This window comes from Excalfactoria chinensis, chromosome 2, assembly GCF_039878825.1.
Source record: "Excalfactoria chinensis isolate bCotChi1 chromosome 2, bCotChi1.hap2, whole genome shotgun sequence".
In the NCBI taxonomy this organism is placed as follows: Eukaryota; Metazoa; Chordata; class Aves; order Galliformes; family Phasianidae; genus Excalfactoria; species Excalfactoria chinensis.
Genome location: NC_092826.1, coordinates 74,115,865 through 74,137,673, shown reverse-complemented (window position 1 = coordinate 74,137,673; position 21,809 = coordinate 74,115,865).

The following is a 21,809-nucleotide window of genomic DNA, read 5'->3' as shown; positions in this document are numbered from 1 at the left end:
ACTGCTCGTTGCTACGAGCAACGATAATAACTCTTACTTCTTACATAATGCTTTTCATCTCTAGTTTTTAAAGCTTTTTACAAAGAAGGTCAGTATCATTATCGCCATTTTACAGGTAGGAAAAGCACTTATTTGCACAACAGTTTCCCTGAGGACACCCAGCAGGACAGTAGTGGGAGCAGAAGTGTGCTCTTACCATGCCATACTACCTCAAGGACAGCTTACTACTCAGGAGGCTATAATTTCTGTATCCTCACTGCTTAAACTGATGAGAAATGTTGCTTTTAAGACAGTTTTTACAGCCACACAGTCTTCAGACATCTTAAATGAAGATGGCCTTCCGTGGGACCCCACAAGTCAAATATCCTTCCCAAAATAAGGCTGTGCTTTTTTTGAGTTTTTGAAGGAGATCTCAGATATAGCTGCCGGAGAAAGTGATGTGCTTTCAAGGGCTTGCTTCTTGAAGGAAGGAGAAAGAAATATTCTTCTAATTCCAGGTACACCGTAGAAAGAAGACATGAAGAAATGCAGAATAAGCTGTTCTCTAAAAACTGCAGTGACCTGATCAGATTTGGCAAAGAAACAGCTTGCACCCACAAGTTAATCTTTAAAACAGATGACAGTGGGACAGGAGGGGCAGATAGGGGAATACCAGATTGTAGTACTGAACACCAGCGGGCCTTCGCTTCTTTAGAGTAAATTATTTTTTATTACAATACATTCCTTCCATGCTTTGATTTCTTGATGAGATGATTTTTTTTTATATTTTTTTTTTTGATTGCTGATAAACATTGCTTTTCCCACAGCAGTGTCAGATTTGTAATTTAATGACAAATTTTTAGGAACAAGCTTGACCAGAACTCAGCAGCAATAGAGAGAGAAAACAAAGCACGAAGAGGCTCTACAACCACATCCCTTGTGGAAGTGAAGGGCTCTGTTTCAGCTAATGCTCAAATTAGGATACAGAATGAACACTAAGCAACGTGGCACCATCCAAGGGATGTGGACTGAGAGCCAAAGGGAGTAAACAGCTTCCCCACCTGCTAACACATATGCTGCCATCTGCAACTTACTGACCAAGGGAGAACCTTGATCTTTTCCAAAGTAATGGCAGTATGATTTCAGCTGTGCCATGGCTGAGAGCCTTCAGCCATCCTGTCTGACTTCCAGAATATTTATTGCCACTGATACATGGCCAGCCCTGAACTGTTTTACAGCCAATTTTTTCACAGAACTACCAGTAGGGGTGAAATTTCACCCACTGTAGGTCACTGACTTGCTTCTATTCACATCGCCAAAATAGTTGCAAAGTACCATGACAAATCACACACTGTATTTTGCTAGAGGCCTTTATCTTGATTTTATGAAAGTTCCTTTAAGAAAAAAAAATAAATACAAAATAAATAAATAAATGTACATTGTTGATACTAACAGGTGCAGGAACAAGTATAGTAGTCTGACAAAGTTTACATGTCAAATGATATAATCTCTTTCAGTGTTTCAAATTAGATAGTTGCACGTACTTCAAAAGCTGGGAAAAAAAGCAGGCTTTTTTGTATCGATCCAAGCCTTACTTTCCAGCAAAGATCAGATGTGGAGTACTGTTGTATGCAAATGTCTCAGGTTGCTATATCATCATGGAATTATGCTTAAATGATTTGATGGATTCCTACAGTTCTGTTTAGTGACAGTATTGTTCTAAACAACTCAGTCAATGAGGACACTGCAGACATGGGTGAATGCACATATGGAAATGGCAGTTCAATGATAGAGCTTTAGCAGATTCCAGCCTTGAGAGGAGCATGTTGAAGTGATTATTACATTATACTTAGCTGCTCCAGGTTTTATTTTCAGTCCCTCCAGAGCAAATTATTTGGGGGCTTGGACAGAATATTTAGCCATCTGTCCCATAGTATCATACCCATGCTTACAACATGTGAAAGTGCATGGTATTATGCTGAATCTGTACAAAGTTCCTTTGATAAGGAATATGCACTGTTTATAGCATTACATACTGCATAAATCTTTGAGTTTGTACACTGCATATCAACAGCTGTGAACAACACTATCATCTCTTACTGTTTAAGAAAAAAAATGTTTTTGCCATTCTTTTTCACTACTATTAGAGCAGACAAAGAAAACTGACTTTTTTCCCACTTCCTCATGACATAGAAAAAATCTTTCAATGATTCAGTTCTTTAAGGCTGATTCTGATATTGGGAAACCAGTATTGATACAATACCCATTCTGCCTTTTTCTGGACCATCACTTAATAGTCTTTGATATGTACCTTCCATGCAGCTTTTAATCTCTTGTGATTTCATTTGCACCTGGAATAGCTTCTGTTTAATTATGATCTAAGCTGATTTTTAAAGAATCTATAAGATCAAGTTGAACAGGTTTTTAAAGAAACTTTCTGAAGTTTTTTGAATATCTGTTCATGAATACTTCTGAATAGTTAATTTAAAGAAAAAAAAAAAAGAGCTTAAATGACACTGACAACTTAGTGAAGTTCAGAAGGCTACCATTTCATTTACAAATGATTAATGTAATGTTGCTACAATTTTCTGAAAATCTACATATGCTCATTAGAGGCTATAAAGCATCCTTGTGGAAACTAATTGCTTAAGAATGAAACATTAATAGAGAATAGATTTATTTATTTATTTATTTATTTATTTTACTTTCATACAATAAATGGTTTCTTCTACAAAGAGCGAGATGAAATGATGTTTACAAACAGGTTCTTCACTGATTAACATAGACCACCAATCATATTAGAATTTTGGGGGAAAAATAGCATGAAAGAAAGATACACAGACTTCATAATGATAAAATGAAATAGGTTACATGTTTAAACAGACAAATGAGAATGGAAATTTTGAAGTAAAAGGTGGAATAAAAAAATCTGAGCATATTTTAAATAACACAAGAATCACAGAACATGGCTAGAATGAGAAAGGGTCAGACAGAAATGTGGTCAGTGAACAAGAACAAGAATTGGTTAAACAGAATTCTATGAGTCTTCATTATGCTATTAGTTACAGTAGTGGGAAGAATCAACGTACTGGAAAAGGTTACACTGGTAGATTTTTAGTTTTACTGTTATTTTTAACCACTGTATCAGCAATGATGGCTTTCAAACCTCTTTTGTCCACAAACACTCTAATTTACTAAGTATACTTTTTGTATTCGATTGATACATAATTTCAAACATTTATCTTTCAGTCTAATTTAGCATTCTCAACATAATTTCAGGTACTGTTTCTAAGAGATGAATTTACATGTACATTGTGGTCTCTAACAGACAGTAAAGTCCTAGCATAGTGAATAGTCTAGTAGAAATGAGGGTTTCAAATGTATTAACTGTCAGTGACATCGAGATCATATTTGTTCAGTTTCTTGGTAAAAATATTGTTTTCAGTTCTTAGTGGTGCTTCAAAAACAGCATGAAAGCAGGAAGTCAAGCTGTGTTTCTATCCTGCTCGTGCATCAGCCAGCTTAGCAATTAGAACTTCTGGAGGGTACTAGCTATGGCAAAACATGTTTTGTCTTCAAAAACATAAGGTTTGCAATTTAAAATTAGAAATTGGTATACTATGTGAAAATTCAATATCCAAACACTGATATCTGTTAGTTAAGAGAATTATCTCCCCAGGACAAATGTGGAAGCTCCTTTACTTGATACAATTTAAATTAACTAATGGAAGAACAAACACTAGCATAGCAGAAAAGCATTCTGCTAAAGCATAAGGGATGGAAAGAGAATGAAGAGCTAATTACCAAAACAATATTCCTCTTCTACAATGTTAACATATGCAATATTAAATAGTTGTACGTATATTCCTTTTTTATGACATAGTACTGAGATGCAGAACCTAGTCCTGCAGAGTTTCTCCACTGCCAAACCTCTGTATAGCTGCAAAATAGCCTGATTGAATTGTCTTTCTATGACAAAGTTCTATTTTTCGGAAGAAGGGTCTCATTTCCTAGCACGACTTTTAGGGCATGATAATGCCAAATTCACAATCCTGCTGTGATTTTTATGTGTGTGTTTTCAAAAGAAATGTTTATGCTAATACAGGAAAATGCCTGAATCAGCCCAGTATGTCATTTATATGTTCTCTTTGGTTTCTGAGGAATATACTAAAAAAAAAAATAAAAAAAATCTTCATTTAATGGCCTTAATTTCAGTATTATACAGAAGAAATGAGAAGGAAAATATATATATTAAATTATTAAATATTTTGAATATATTTAAAATTATTAAACATGACATCCAATATGTCAGCTGCTATCATCATGTATTCTTGTGCTGCTCCTTAGGATGTAATAAATGAAAAACAAATCATCAGCATGTCAGATATGTACATTTAATTCTCAGAAGCATATGAACATTTTGTATACTATGTCCATATATAAATATTAGCTTTCCCATATGGCCCTTTTTTTACTTTTTGTTGTTTTTGAATAATAAGCCTCTGAAATGTATTTCATATATTTCAGTTCTTTAGTGGGATATATACAGAAAAAAAAAAAAAAACACCACACGTAAATAAGTAAAAACCAAATGAACAAGAACAAAATCAACAAAGAGGGAAACATGAATACTTCATTGATTTCTGTAGGAAAGTGTCAGCAGGCAGTAGAGTCCCCTGTCTTCTATTGCTTCTGTTCCACCTCTTCCATCATTTGGAAGGCAACTAAACAACACTGTAGGCAGAGTTGCCAGCTCTCACAATATGCAACATGGGTGAACTTCTGCAAACAGAGAAAGAGTGTCAGGGTTCTTTAAGTGCCCTGAAACATAGTTTGCTAAAAATAAAGCTGGACCTGAAAGCATGCTCATGAATATAAGTTAGTTCTTCACTATGGATGGATTATTCAACCTTGAAAGCTAGGGGAAAAATAAGTGCAGATTTCAGCCTCCAAAGCCTTTGAAGGTGATATCACATGCAATTCGTTGCACTTATCTGACATGGAAACCTGAATATCTCAAGAAAAAATATTTTTCTTTAGAGCCAATTAACACTTTGAGTAATTTATAGCTCCAGCTAATAAATTTACTAGTTGAATAAATCTTAAACATCTTAATTTTCATCAAATTTCATTCTGCTTATCAAGAAGCTCAACAAAACTGACATGATAAAATATAAAATTAAGCTAAATTACATAAATAAAGCCTGACCAAATACTTCTTAATAAATAAATAAATAAATAAATAAATTCTTATGTGTAATGAAGATGCTAATGAAATTTTTCTTAACACTGTGTTTTGTTAACGTGTCTCAGTAAACAGCTGTTCAAAAAAGCAGCAAAGTTATTACAATAGTATTATGTATTTCTAAATTTAAGCCTTATCAGTATATAAGGATTTTTAATATCAGATGGTTGAGAGGTGAAGCCTAGAGCAGTTATTTTACACAAGACACCACTGAACAACTTTACGCTTCCTACAGATAGTGTTAACTTGAAAGAAAGAACTCTTGAATTGTGCAGTACATGCTTGCAAACTTTTCATTTTCAAATATATCAAAGAAACTGCCACACAGGAAAGCACAAGAGGCCTCAGACCCCAGCTTTGAACTGGACTGAATGTATTTATGCTGTTTCAGTGAGCTGCTGTTTTAACTGGATCTCTAGTCAAGCCTGTCACTTTCCCTTCCCTTCTCCATTATTTCTTGTATTGTTTTTCAACACACTCTTTCTACCAGAATCCATTCTAGAATCCATGATTTTGTACCCCAGTACTGCTTCACATCTGGCATTTAGGTAAGAAGGTAACCCAAAAACACATTGCAGAAGCTACTATCCTTGCTGTGCTCCACAGAGACACTTGGCAGGACAAGATCTTTCCTGCTGCCAGCTCCCCAGCTTGATGGAGGAGGATGTAGTTGCACCTGGTAAGGCTGTTCTGTCCACCTGGAGCTGCTTGTGTGAACATGAGGATACACCCAAAGAAACCACTAGATAGCACCACACAACAAAGGCAAACAGAATACACTTGCTCAATTTAGAGTTTGGTTATATTTTCTAGATTGTTAGTTCAGTCCTGTTGCCTATCTCAGGGATTCTCAGGTCAGTTCAAGACAAGATTTTAAAGCTAGTAATGTGTGGAAATTTGGTAAGAATGTGATATTCAAACTGTCTATACTCATGGAGTTCAAGATATTCAAACTTTCTGTCACTCAGACAGAACAGTTTTATGACAAGGCTATCACAACTAAATATTCATGGATTGCTTAGATGCAGAGAACTTTTCAAAATATCCTGCGTATGATGAATTATTTTGTAGGCAGTGCTTGTAAAAATATGTTGCAGTTTATCCTGCATTCATCTGAATTACAGGTTTCAGCATCTTTCACTGAAAAGATTTTTCTTTAGTTCAATAATGATATGTCAGAAAACATGGCTTGTTTATGGCAGCTTAGAGATCTGAAATGAATGTCTTTTTTTCTGTGATTTCAAAGATCAAGTGTGTCCATGCTTTGAATGAACGATTATACTTCAAAATTTTCATTATTAATCATACCTTCTATTTCATTTATCTGTATTAAAATATGCTCAACCTTGTCATTAAAATGCCATCTAATTAATCAGTTATGCTCACGGAATAGCTAATAACTTAGAAGCAATGTCAAAGGATATTGAAATGCAAATATACATATGTCAAGCATAGGCATGCTCTGAATCTTCTCCAAATTATAGTTAAGATTTTATTAAAATTCAAACAAAATTAATCGTGCTACATACTTTGTTGCCTCTTCTGTAAAGGGAGGAGAGGTAGAGAAAGAATGTACTAAATTTATATTTCTCAAATAAAGGCTGATTCTGGGTTCTATTTTCCTGTGAAATCATTCAGCACTCATCTCTGAAAAAGAGCAACATTCTTCTGCTTATGCATCAGAGGACAAAATCTTCCAAATATTTATCCAATATAGATTTACACAAGCTTAACTATTATAGAAAATTGAATTTTATTCTCTACTGAAAAGGACAGTGTCTCCCTGTACATCAGGAAAACATCACAGATGCAAGAATGCACTAATAATTTTGTTAGTCTTTATCAGTTAAGCAATAATTCCTCCAGCCTCCTTGGTGATTTTGTACCACTGCCAAGAGTTATTCATTCAGCCACTGAAAATACTAACTCAGAGCTATCATAAATGTTGCTGCCAGATATGGCTTAATCTAGAGAGCATGTATGAGCATTAAGAGCAATAATGATATACTTTTGTAGCAATTCTATGTATCTAAATTTAAAAAATAAAATAAAATAGAAAATACATTTTGGTTTGCAACCACCATTTAAACACAGCTATGTTAAAACCATTATGTTCCTTTCACACTGTAAAAACAAAACAAAACAAACCTGAATAACTTTCTTGTTATAGTTACTTTACATTATCTGCAGATTCTCTATCAAACGTCATGAAGTCATGCTTCAATAATAATTTAAATGCTAATAATTAAATCTTTAACTTGCTATTCATCTCCTTAAAACGTGTAACAGAAACTATTTACAATGTATTATATTGGGAATCTACTTAGTATAGACAAAGAAACAGGGGACTGTATATTTAAGTGTAAAAAATAGGAAAACATGAGTCTAACATAGTTATTTTATAGGCAGAAGTTTTATCAACACAAAGTAGTCAAAATTTGAAAGACAGAATTTGAGAGTTATACTTGTAGGAAGCTAATTGTATGATAACTAGGATTGCTATGGAGATAGTTCAGAAGATGGGATTATCAACAGTGTCAAGTACTGAAATGAGGTTGAGGACCTTTCATTAGCAGAGTGTAAGAGGACACTAACTACTTCAGAGAAAGCAGTTTCTATGGAAGCCACAGCAGAAACCACACGGAGTTGGGACAAGTAAATTGCTACAGGGTAAGAAAACACTTCTAAGAGATGTGATGAGCACTGATAGGTTTCATGCCCCTGTGTATGTGTGTGTGTGGAGAGTGGGGGTTGAAGAGGGAAGTGGGGGGGGGGAGAGAGGCATGGGGGGGAGGGCAGAAGGGGAAGCGCTAGAGCTCAGCTTTAGAGATTCGTGGCATAAAGAACACACAAAGTTGACACCCAGAGCACCTTGAAGCAAGGGTAAGAAATCTAACTTCCATGTTACATTGTCTTTTCCTCAGCCTCCCTGTCCAGAATCAGGAGTGCATGCATTTTGGGAAAGGTATCAGTGGGGGAGCAAAGACATTGTTAAGTTAAAAATAAATAAATAAGAAGAAAAAGAGATAAGAAGGAGAAGCAAGATGGGAAAGAAAAAAGCTGCAAGCTCTTTATATGTCTGGAAGGTGTATATACGAAGGAAAGGTAGGGGAAGAAATCAGTTGCAGGAAGACAAGATGTTTCATTTTCTTTTTCAAAGACTTGTAAACTAGATTTTGTAGTTCATAGGATATACCTGTGGGAGTTTCTAGTAAAACATCCCACACTGCTCTCCGAAGGTAGCCTTTTCATGGCAATATCAAAAACTAAAGGTCAGAAAAGCCATATATATTAAATAAGTATTACCCATTTTTGAAGCATAACACAGAACAAAATGAAAGCAAAATAAGTAAATAATTAGTGAAGTTACACCATTTTTATGCACAGTTTAATATTTACTTTGTAAAAACTAGGAAAGTTTAGAACTGATATGTCAAAAACGCTTTCGGTTTCATGACCAAGTAAATTCTTTCGTGCACTCAGTAGGGAAGTAGCTTAAAGAAAATGTTGGATTATTAGTAAAGCATGATGGGAATATTCTCAGATATTGTGAAAACTTAAATTACTTTATGAAGTTGAAAGGCACAGTTTGTATTTGCTGAGATCAATCACAGTACAAAGCTTTGTTTCATTATCATTAATATTATTGGCCAGAAGAGGAAAAAGAACAGTAACAAGATGAAAGAAAATCTGCTACATTTCTGAAACCATGGATAAAAGACTTGCACTCTTGTTGCTTCCTCTGTTAAGTAACACATTAAAAGGGCTAACTTAAATATACACTGCCAAACATGACCTGATTTTCTGGTCTACTCTGCTAAGTGGCAGCATTTTTAGTGATACTTTTTATTAAACTATGATCAGAATTGTCACACCTGTGAAATCTGATGAAGATATTTACTTTATACCTGATCTGTAGGTGTTCTTCATGAAATAAACTGTTCTGTTTTAATGATAAAAGGGGGAAAAAATAAAATAAAATAAAATAAAATAAATTGTTCAATTGTGGTTGAATTGTAATATTTATGAAAAAGATATATTTCACCAATAAATTGAACAGGTTTGTCCTTTGGAAGAGGCTGAGGGTATTGGGGTTATCCAGTCTGGAGAAGGTTGAGAGTTGACCTCATTGTCTTCCTGCAGCTCCCTGAGGAAAGAAAGCAGAGGGAGCTGCAGGATTCCACTCCTCATCACTAATAGCAGAATGGGAACTGCACAAATGTACACTGGGGAAAGTCAGACTGGATATTTGGAAAAAAACTCCTTATTTAAAGTGGTCAAATACTGAAACAAGTTTCCTAGAGAGGTGATCAATGAACCATGTCTGTCAGTGCTTAAGAGGCATTTGAACATTGCCCTCGGTGATATTCTGTTCTCCGAACAATGGACTCCAAAGTGGTCAGGCAGTTGGACTAAGTTTTTTGTAGGTCATTTCCCACTGCACTATTACATCTATTTTATGGTGATATCACAGGATACACAAAAGCACAAGCAGTTGGTATTTATTTCTCTCTGCATAAAATTTGTAAAATTGTAATATTAACAGAAATAGGTACAAGATTTCCTTTATTTATACCCTTTATATACAGCAGAAATACAAATCACACTCGAAACTCAGCAGATTACAACAATTATTTATTAGTCTGGAAGAAAGTTAGTCCAGGAGATGTTAAAAATAAGTATGCCTGCAAAACTCTTTTTTTGTTTTTTTATCCCCTAGTGTAAATGCATTATAATACATTCTTTAATTGATGTTTACTTACTCCTTCCCCAGAAGACCTTCCCTAGCCCCTCATTCCATGCACAGTATGACTCTAATCATAAAAGAAGAGTTACTTTACATTTTTTTCTACCATCATTGCTTAGTGTTTGTCACATAAATTATTTACTGTAGACTTTGCAGATAAAGCATTGAACATAGAGTTATCAATTTTCTTTCTATAGCTCTAGTAATTTTATGAGAGAGAGCTGGCACATCCATCAGACACATTTATTCAAGAATTTTTCCTGAGTAGGAACCAATCCTTTAGGGTACATTAGACAAAAGATATATTGTACATATTACACACTTTTCTATCTATAGCATACTAATTGTAGTCTACCTCAGGTGTAAAAATGATCTTGCCAAATAGCTTTGCATAAGCAGTGGAGTATACAGAAAAAGCAATGCATTACATCATGACATTGCAGTGAAGGTAGTTACTAGATATTCCGTTTAGGGGTACAAAATCATGATCCATGGAAAGAAAAAGAATTTAGACATTAAGCATTGCCACCTAATGTACAAGGGTTCCCATTTGCAAAGGTGTTAAAGTTTATGATCATAAAGTCCTTTTCCTAATATAAGGTTATTTTTTCATGAATTATCTGAAACAAGATTGGGGGGGGGAGGGGGGGGGACAAGCGGAAATAGTTCTGAGAGCACAGAAATGAATTGGTACTTCCTTTGTTTCAAATATATACTCTAAAAAAAATATAGCTTATAGAATTATATTCACTTTGGATCTCTTTTTCTATCTCATCAAACAGAGTTTTTGTTTGTTTGTTTGTTTGTTGTTTATGTTTATGTTTATGTTTGGTTGGTTTGGTTTGGTTTTTTACCCTTACTGACTTTCAGCTTTCAGCATTTTCATTCAGCCTATGTTCTCCACTCTCTTCCACCATCTCTTCCCATGCCAGCTAGACTGTTGTGGTTAGAGCAGGAAGACACTGACTTGGTCCATTACTGGCAATTATGAGAAGCGGAGATCTCAACTGAACTTGCATCCAGGGAAAAGTCTCCACTACCTTAAATATATATAAAAAGCACTATTAGCTGTCTTTTAGGGGAGAAGTGGGAACTCTGATCAGTTTCTTAAAAGAGAATTTTAACGGGTACCTGCCTTCTCAAAAGGGGCAGAAGTAGCAGAGACAAATCAGCTACACCTTTATCGAAGCTGTTCAAGGTCTCCATGCTGTGGTCATCAGAACCTTTGAACAGGCACTGCATAGTTAATGGGCATAGATGCTCCAAGTTCTCTGCATGAGCAGATCATAGGGCAACATGACATTTAATATTTATCCATCAATGCTTAAAATCCATGTTTCAAGACCTCTAGAAAAGCATTCCAAACAGAAAATAGGACATACTGAAAGCAAATTAAAGAAGCTGGCAATGTCTCATTCCAAATCTTGGATAATAACCCAAATATCAGATTCCTAAAAGCAGTGACATTTAACTGGAATGTGTCCAGTCATTCACCAGATTCAGTCCTATAGAACTTACTCAAAGTCTAGTACAAAGGTTTTGAATACCTGGGAAGAGAAACCACTGTCCCAGCTGTTAAAAAGTTCCTTAATCTTTGTGGTGGCTATCAAGTAAAGATCATCATTATTCAAATCACATGATTTTGCTTTCATCATTTTTTCCCCATGAGTAGACACGAACTGTGGTCCCTAACTGATTATTTTCTTTTAGAAACGTTGAAGAAAAATAATTAAAAGATCTAGTATTGAATGGCAATTCCAGAAAAGGCAAGAGATTTTTTTTTTTTCCAGAAAATATTAATATATATATGAATATATTAAAGAAGATAAGTAACTTGTTAATTCCTTTACCATATTCAGTGGTGGATACAAAGCAAAGGGGACTAAAGTGTGCAAACACAAGTGGAGACCAACAGTCAAACTATGTAATTAAAATAGAATTTTTAATTTGAATGTTTGAAATTATAATCACAGGATTTTGTCTGCAAAACTAAAGTGTTTTTCCTGCATTTTTATGGCAAGACATACATCAAAGAAATATGTGAGATTTCTTAGCATGCTTGTTGGAAAAGAAACTTCAGCACACAAATGAAGTTTGTATGAATAAAAGTGTTAGATTTGCCCTAATTCCTATCTTATTTAGAAGGACTGTAGAACTACAAGCTTCACAATATTTTATTATTTGTATTTTTTCTTCAGTACACTTTACTTTGTGAATATCTGGGATTTTTTTTATGTTTTCTTTAAAACCAGAAAGATTTGTGATGGCAAAACTTCACCTTAAAAGTTTTCTGAGATTATACACACACACACACACATACATATATATATATATATATACACTTAACTGATTAACATCCACTGATGTGATATTAACCCTAGCTGGCATTGTATAACTGTAAATTGACATCAATTTATTGTGCTAATAGATTTCAAACATTCTCCATTATCTTGCACTCACCATATGCAGATAAAGGATGTTACTTACAGGAATTTGGCTTGATAAATGTTTCAGGAATTGAAGCCAAAGTCTCCTTATCCACTAGATTACCTTTCACTGAACAGGAGTTTGTTATCCTGGTTTGCACTGATGGGAAAGCTGCTAATCTGCTGTCCCCTGGAGGGAGAAGGGGAAGAAAAAAAACAGCATTCAGGTTGTCTTCTTTATGCAACAATGTTATGAACCTTTCAATTTGCCATATGCTGAGAGGAAAAGCTCTGAGCAGCTATTCAATAATTTTCCAAAAATGATTGTAATGATGTTTAATTCTCCCCACCCACCACGATGCTGTTGCTATGGCAACTAACCATTCTGATCTGGTGAAGCCAGCATTGCTTTCAGAATTAGAAACATTTCAATAACTTTTGTTTAAGCATCAATCTTTGACTTTGCAAGGTGAGCTAACTGAATGAATATGTAGGCCAGAATCCTACGTGGATGCAAGAAACAGACAAATGTCAAAGTTGGGTATGGAAGGAACCTCTGCTGGTAATCAGGACATTCAGCAAGGAAGAGCACTTCCTCAAACCCAAACACAAGTGAGCACAACTGGCTTGCAGGCTTTGTGGTCAAGCAGAGCAGCTGGAGCCACACCATGACAGGGTGTATATTGTTTTCCCTTCTTTCTTTTGCTCATTTGTTTATGGAAAACAAATGTTTTTTCTTTGGGGGGCCAGAATTCTTTTTGTGAATTCTAATTCAATAACTACTAAACCATTCATGCAATATGTTGGGAACTACCATGGCAAAAATAATGTAGTTTCATGGACATAACTGTATAAAGCAGTTACACATGTAAGGTTCTGAAAACCTTTAATAAAAATACTCATTTATCTGCCATGGTAATATGAAAATCTGAAAATATGGTTCTTAAATACCATTTTATTTTAACATACATGTATTGCAAACCGAGACAGTGGAAACAACTGGTTTCTGTGTCTTATGTGTTTAGTTTCAATTTCAAGTTGATTTAAAAAACACTATGTAAACAATCCTCTAGCTCATGCAGTTGTCCACAGAAAAGCACAAACTGGTTATAAAAATGTTCCTAGCTCCTCATTGTTCAAGTCTAGCTCAAAAGCTGCTACCGTAGCCAAACTAGAAGGACTGCCACCCTTGAAATGCAGGATATGATGGCAGACACCAGGCAACTCCATCTGTAAAAGGCAGAGGAAGAAGAGGCACTCCATAATCATAAAATCATAAAATAGCATGGTCTGATCAAAATGCTGTATGCAAGTGCAGGAAAGTCTAGTGTGGCAAGATGAAAAGTGTTAAATAAGAAAGAATGATAGTGGATTTTAGCATGACAATGACTTCATCAGAAGAGAAAGTATCAAATGGACCTGATTTCATTTAAGGTAGAACAAATGTGAGGGGGATTAAGAACTGAAGTTGTCTCTGGAGAAGATAAATTGAAGATTAAATCCTTTTGATTATCTGAGACCAAACCACCTCTAGTTATGGAAAAACCATGGAAACACCAAAGTTGCAGAATGGAAGTGAAAACAGTGACTTCTGGAGACAGTTATTTACATCTATCTGCTTGGACAATTAATGAGGATTTTTTTTTTTATTTTGACTGCTGTTTATTCTTGTTGTTGGTGGTGGTGGTGGTTTGTTTTTGTAGCACTGAAAAGTCAAAATAATGTTTCAGTTGCAAACACAAGAAGTTCAGCAAAAATTGTAAGGTCATTGCTTTCTTTCACGTCAATTATATGTCGGTGTATATATAATTATGTATATACATATGTATACCAATATTTACATAATCATGTAATATCACAGAATCACAGAAATGTAGGGGTTGGAAGGGACCTCTAGAGATCATTGAGTACAACCCCCCTGCATCATGATGATGACATCTTAGATAATACTATATATCATTACATGTATATTTTTTTTAGAAAAAAGCTTTGTAAATTCAAATTGCAAATAAAATTTAACCTGATGGCACCAGAACACCTCTTAAGGGTGTGTTTGTGTGTGCATGTGGGTACTGACATCTCAGATTTGGAAGCTTGCTTGCTGTAGCAAAATGGAGAAAAAAAAAAAAAAAAAAAAAAAAAAAAAAAGGGAACTTTGAACTGTCAGGTGCCACTTTTCAAGCCTCTTGCAACATTCTGGGTGAAATGTTTATGCAGGGCACTTTAGAACAGGACTAAATTTCATATATGCTATTAGCCTAAAGGCAAAGGGTGTTCTGTTGTTGCTTTCAACGTCACACTACATTACATGCAAGTTATAGGTACATATCAACATCTTGCATTGTATAATCCCACCATACTTCACTGAAATGTTAAGCTTTCAGCACTCTCGCCCACAATATGGTAATTAGAGTCATTCAAGCACTAAAACTGGCACATTTCTTTTCCACAGAATATCATGGGTTATTCAGATATTTCGCACCTCACCTCCTTCTACAGTTTTCTAAGTAGGACTCAGATAAAAAAGTGAAGATGGCAAATAGTGTGTGTCAGCTAAGACTGTGAAAAGCATACCTTTATCCTCACTTCAGTTCTTCACCTGTAACACTGAACGCCACACACTTATTCTTTCTCCTCCCTCCTTCTCCTTCCCCCACCATATGATAATGTAAGATATTCTTCTTTGATCTTTCCAAACATATTTCAAGCTCTTTTGAAGACTGCACATATATAGTTTTTATAAACCCTTTTAAATTTTTTATAGTTTTAAAGGCTTCCTAAAGTATAAAGGGCTTTTAAAATTTAATATTCACACAACCCATCCTCTTGTGTCTATTTTCAAGAAAGCTGTGAAAACCATGCTGAGTGCCCTTTTTCTTTGTGTTACCCTCCTGGAATTTCATGTCTCCCTGCACGAGCAATCATATAAATTCAGTTAGAAAGGAAAACCTTGTATATTTCTTGGTAGGAGCTACACTTCTGCTATGGGTTGCCACTCTGATTTTAGGACTAATCAATAAATGGGTGTGTAGTTTCTACTTTTATGACAGTTCTACAGAACTTTTTTTTTTTTTTTTTTCTTTCTTAAAAAACTACAAACAAGCAAACAAAACGAAACAAAACAAAACAAAAAACAAAAAACAAAAAAAAAAAAAACAAACAACCCACCCTTAAAAACATTTTAAGGTGTTAATGAGCAGCTGGAACTGAGAAAATTCCTAGAAGTGCTAAAAGCTACAAAGAAGTTGTAGCTAAAATGCTACAAAGAATAATTGTGATAGCCTTGCACTTAGTTTATCTACCTTTTTCAGCTGGAACTATATATCTAAGTGCTTTTAGTTACTCAGGGCTATTTATTCACAGGGATTCATGTCCCACTAAAAAGAACCATTTTAAAATGTAATATATATAAAAATATATATGCTGGCTTTTTGCTATGATATGCAAGGTAGAAAGAAAAAAAAATAAGGACAAGTGAATAGGCAATTATTTATTTTTCAAAATTCCTGCAGATTTGTTAATTAAAAAGTTATCATGATGTTTCAAAACTACATCAGTCATACATCTCATATGAGCAATTGTTCACGGACTGGAATTCACAAGTCATGTGGAACAGGATAATGATGTTACTCCTCTGCTCTGCAGAGACACAAGCAAAAGTTGTGATGATGATAATACAGGAAATTTTGTTTTAGTAATGTCTTATTCTTCAGTATCATTCTTATATTTTGATTTAGTCAAACCAAATGTAATGCATCTTGGTATATTTACATAGTCTATATCGGAGATGAAGCAGTGGATGCTTTCATGAATTATATGCTATGCTTTTATCTTTCATTAGAAGGGAATGTTACTACAGTAGACTTAAAAAATGAATTAAAATGTTAGAAAAAATACAATTTAATGAAGACACTCAGCTCTTACAAGATCATGGAGGTCTGATTTCTTACTTTTCTTAAGAATATTCTATTAGTGTCATTTAGTAATTTAGTAGAAGCATGCAGAAAGCAAAGATTCAACATGAAAATAATGTGTTCCTGAAGTGCCTTCTCTACGCAACAAACTGAAATGCCACAGAGGAAAAGAGGCTAAAAGAGAGAGTCTGAAGTACTTGCACTCAAGGAGAAAGTCATCATACATTTTTAAACAAATAAGAAATTCTGCTGATATATAAATGCAATTCAATATTCAAAAGTAGCACAAGATATTCATTTATATTTGTAAATGGAACATAAGCCTTTGATGATGAACATGAATAATTGGTAAAGGAAGTGATGGGAGAGACATAGTGCTTCTCCATTATCACGGAATTCTTCCTCCAAACTGCATTTTAAGTAATCTACAGGTCATTACATTCACTAATATTACACTACATGTTAAAAATAACTCCAGATTAACTAGAGGCTAAAATTCAACTTTATGACACATAACACCAGATGTACACAGTGGCCATTTTAGCTATTAAATTTATCAGTAAGTAAGTATAAGTAAGATGACCAGAGAATTAGAGCACCTCTTTTACGAGGAAGGGCTGAGGGACCTTGGTTTGCTCAGCCTGGGAAAGAGAAGGCTACAGTGAGACCTAACTGTGGTCTTCCAGCACCTGAAGGGAGATTACAGAAAGAAGTCTGACTTTTTCACTATCTGATAGTGATCAGGCAGGAAAGAGGAGACTTAGAATAGAAGAGGAATTTTTTTACTCAGAGGGTAGTGAGGCAAGGAAAAGATTGCCCAGAGAGGTTGTGGATGCCCATACCTGAAAGCATTCGAGGCCGGGCTGGATGGAACCCTGTGCAGCCTGATTTGATGGGTGGCAAACATACCAATGGCAAGGGCATTGAAACTGGGTGCTTTTGAAGGTCCCTTCCAACTCAAACCATCCTATGATTCTATTAAGTTCACCTACCCTAAACAAAAGCCACAAATAATTTGCAGGACTGTTTCAGTATTTATGATCCAAATATGATGGGAGTTTGCAAAAAATATTTCTGATCACCTGCTCTGAGTACATATGACTTCATCATATCTTTTCTCCATGCTCATCAGAGGACACCAGATGGCTCTGTAGCAGCAGCTCCATCCCATGCCTATCATGGGACCACCCATGACTGCAGTTCACTCAGCAATACCTTGCATGGAGAAACCAGAGCAGTCACCTTTGCTTTGCCCTGCTGCCCTGCTCTGCCAGCGCTGTTAGCGTGTTACTTATGCTGATTTAAAATATAATGAACCAAATAAGTTATTGTTTTGCCTTGATGTGACAATTCCTGTGATTTTTATTTTTATTTTTTTCACTTTCTATTATTTAAAAGACATTCCTGCATTCTTCACCTGTTTGAAAAGTTGCTAAGAATCACAGCATATCTCAACTTGGAAGGGACCCACAAGGATCATTAAGTCAAACTCCTGACTCCACACAGGACTGCCTAAAAGCAACCTCAGTTGTTCCTCATGCTTCTTGCCCTCTTAATTCTTTGCCAGTCCCTCCATGATCCTTGCTCCCGTATCAAATTGCTTCATCTGTATTGAACTAATAAATTTGGAAGCTTTGATGCTGATACCATCTAGAAATGCCAGGTAACAGTAATTTCTTATTTTCACAGGATATGGCTGAAAATGTTTATCCTATGCATTAGTACCATTATTTAGCTATTGTGAATAGCTGCCTGCCTTTGTAGGAGGAGTCCTGGTTTTGTCACCTCTGTACACAGAGTTTCATAATATACTCATTGCTTCAGTACACACTGACACCAGGAGTTGGGAAAGAGGAAGGGATTGGATTTTCCTTGTCAAGCTTGGCCGCATCAGAATTTCAAGCATGAGCTCTGCCTATTAAAAGAGTTCTTTTTTGTGCTGAGAAGACAACTAGCACTTGTCACTAGAGAAACACAGAGACAGGAGCTGCTTCTTTGCTGCTGGACTCTCAAAGGTATTTTCTTCTCAATAGCTCTAGAGACTCACACTAAAAATAAGTGAGACCGAAGAAAAGCCTCAGGAATTAATTCAAAGGCCAGTATAACTTCGTAACTGGCCCATCATGTTTGTTACTGTCATGGTATTGTAATTTTTCTATTGGTATCCCACATCATAACATCATGTGGAGCACAGAGAAGAACTACACATCCCAGAGGATTTCATGGTCAGAGAGGGAAATACGTCACAGAAGTGATGCTCGCTCTCTCTCACTGCCTGGCAGTGGGTGTGGGTGTGCTTCCAAGCCACAGCACCTTCAGTTTTAAAGTAGGCTTCTCAGTCATTGGGAAACTCTCTTATTTTACTTGATTTATTAGCCTCAGTTCCAAATAGATTTTATTATATTGTGTTATCTTGTATTCCAATATCATAGTTAGTAAAATAAGTTTTCCTCCTTGGATCATTGCCACTGCTCTGTCTGTTTCCTTGAGACCAGCTCCCATCTCCCAAGCTGTTTTTCCCTTTTTCCCTTCCCATTTTCAGGGGCCGGGGGGTCCATGGACCTACTGCCCCCTGTCATAGACATAAATTGATCTAGATAACTCTGTTATAGTTACTTGCAACAATTGTTAATGGAGCATTTTTGTTTACCACTTGCTGAGGAAAATAGATAACTTTAGTGGAGTAATTAAGAAAAAAAACAACAACAAAGAAACAATAACAAACAACAACAACAAAAAAAGTAGCACTTCACAGCAACCATTATTGTATTTTATGTATATCTTTCCTTTGATACACAGCATTATGATGACCAGACCATTCATACAGATTTTTATTTATTTTTATTAAAAACAAATAACAATAATAAATTACTTAAAGGAAAAGTGAAGTTTTTAAACCCTGGAAGAACTACCTTGCTCCATTTACATTAGAAATTGTGTACCATATGAAATTACATAAGCAAGACAGCACAGTATGCATCAATGACCTATGGAGAATGGGAAATGAAAATAAAGTAGTGATATGAGAGGATTTTTCTTCCTTTATATTAGAACTCTGTATTTTCCCCATTTCCCTTATTATTAATACTTTTTATTTATTTATTTATTTATTTATTTATTTATTTATTTTTTTTCCCCTTGGAAAACCAAGGTGACTAATGACTAATTTAAGTAAATGTTTATTAATGTATAAGGATTTTCTAGTGACTTAATTTTATTATTACTCTGGGACATTTCCTGAAACAGTTGATATTTCCTTGTGGCCTTTTTCTGTGAGAATTGAATATATTTGAAACTGTTCATATTTCTCTCTGCTTCAGCAGAGATGGCTTATAACAAAGGAGCAAAGAATAGCTCTGTGTAGAGGAAAAGGAAAAAAAGACAGACGAAAGAAAATGAAAATTAATTCTGAGCCTACTGTGAGAGAATGGGAGAAAGTAAAAAGAATTCTAGTAACAAAATATGCGAAATACTCTCTTATGGCAAACCAAATGATTTTATTTTCATGTGTCTGGTCCTTGAAAGCAACATTTGCATACTTCGAGAGTCATGCTGAATACTCTTGTAATCTGTTTCCTAAGTCCACGAAAATACTTTGCAAGCTTGGCAGAAATTGTTAGTAAGGATTCAGCTGACTCTGTTCATGGTTTAGAAAATTTCAGTCTTGTTCAAAACTTTTGAATTCAAAATTCCCCAGGGGAGGGTGAAAGTTCTAATAAAGCAAAGTAGGCAAAGACTGGGGCTGAGAAGAGAGGACTTTTGGAAATAAATAATATAAAAAAATAAAGATCTAAAGAAAGGAAAGTCTCTAGAATCAATAACAAATGAAATTCTCTAGAATCTATAGCAAAGAAAGACGCTGAGAGTGGAAGTACTTGACAATAAAGAAAAAAAGTTTTTTTCCTTTTTCCTTACTTTTATTTCCCAGCTCCTTACCTTTGATTTTTTATCCCTAGGGCTGAGGAACAACACTGCTATGCCATAGAGAGACATATCATGTCTTGTGGGAAGAGCAGTGTTGTCTTTCAGATTACCAAGGATGCTGAGTATTTGCCAGCAGCTGACTGAAAAAAATAATATTGCTCTCTACCTCTACCTTCTAATCATATAAAAAAATTGTTTACAATTGAGAGTTCAAAAATTACTGTCAGGTAATCTGCAACCAGATAACCTTAGTGCCTTAGGAAGCCAAGCCTAAACATTGTCAGAGAACAAAACAAAAAAAATTACCAACATGCACAGGACTTTAGTACAGTGCAGCTGAAGTGATCTTCATCCAAAGTAAAATTTACATGAACAGTAACATATATCCCGCTGGCATATGCAAGGGATGAATAAGTAAAATGCTTAAGAGTTTATTCTTAGGTCCATTATGTCGTATAGAAATTTGGACACAGGCTTTTTAAAGATAGCTAGAAAAGGAAGAAAAATAATGAACAAAACCCAGAAGAAGGGTAATGGAATACAAGTCAAATCACTCTGTGAGAGACAGGGAGTATGTAAGGCTATATGGTAATTCATTTTACAACTTGCCCTTTCTCTTCGTAAACCTTCTCTCACATGCCTGTAGTGTTGAATGTTCATCTTCTAATTGTTATATCATCATAATGATTTTATGAAGTTTCTTGCAGTAAACCTCATCTCCAATTGACAGACTGGAAAACTGATACAGCATGATTTTAATCTACATAAGGCTGTTTCACAAACTGGAAAGGAGCCAAACATTTCAATCAAATTCTGTTCTGTACTATGTTACAAGTTGACCAAAAGGAGTAAGACGAACAGAAAAGTGAAAGGGAAAAGGAAAAGAAAGGAAAAAAAGACATTTTTCATCAAGGCACCAGATAGAATAAAAATGTGAGAGAAAAGGGATCAACAAAACAGAACAGAGAAATAGAATCTTCCTAACCAGGAAGATGTGGCCTCATTCCAAAGCAGTACTATCCCCTTCCAAAACAAAGGGCCTGTTCTACCTTTGTTCTCAGTCTCCTCAAGTGGTCTTCCAATAATATCATGCCCAATTAGACTCTCCCTATCTCAGTTCCTAGGTAAATCTTCCTGTGGAAGAAGAGAGTTGGCCTGTATCATTAATATGTGTTGGCCTGACAGTAATGAAGCAGAAAAAATACCTTACTGAGACCAAAATTGTGAGAGGATTGATAATTAGAATTACTTTTTGAAATAAGGGGTTATACTAACAAAATTCAGCACAGAAGTGCAGACTTCAAAATCCCCTTCAAAGTACAAAATAACACTGTTCTTCAATCAGGAATGTATCTGTCACAAATGACACTAATGCCACTGCTTAGCTGAGCTGCTCTAAAAAAAACAAGAAAAAAAAAAAAAACAAACCCAAAAAAATCCCAAATTGATTTGAAGACTAGGATTAATGTGCTTGTGATTTGTTTTTACTTTTGTTGAATTACAGCTAAACATTGCTTCTGACAATTTTCTCATGGAATATAAATTTTGAAGCATTTAATCTGTGGTTATCAAAA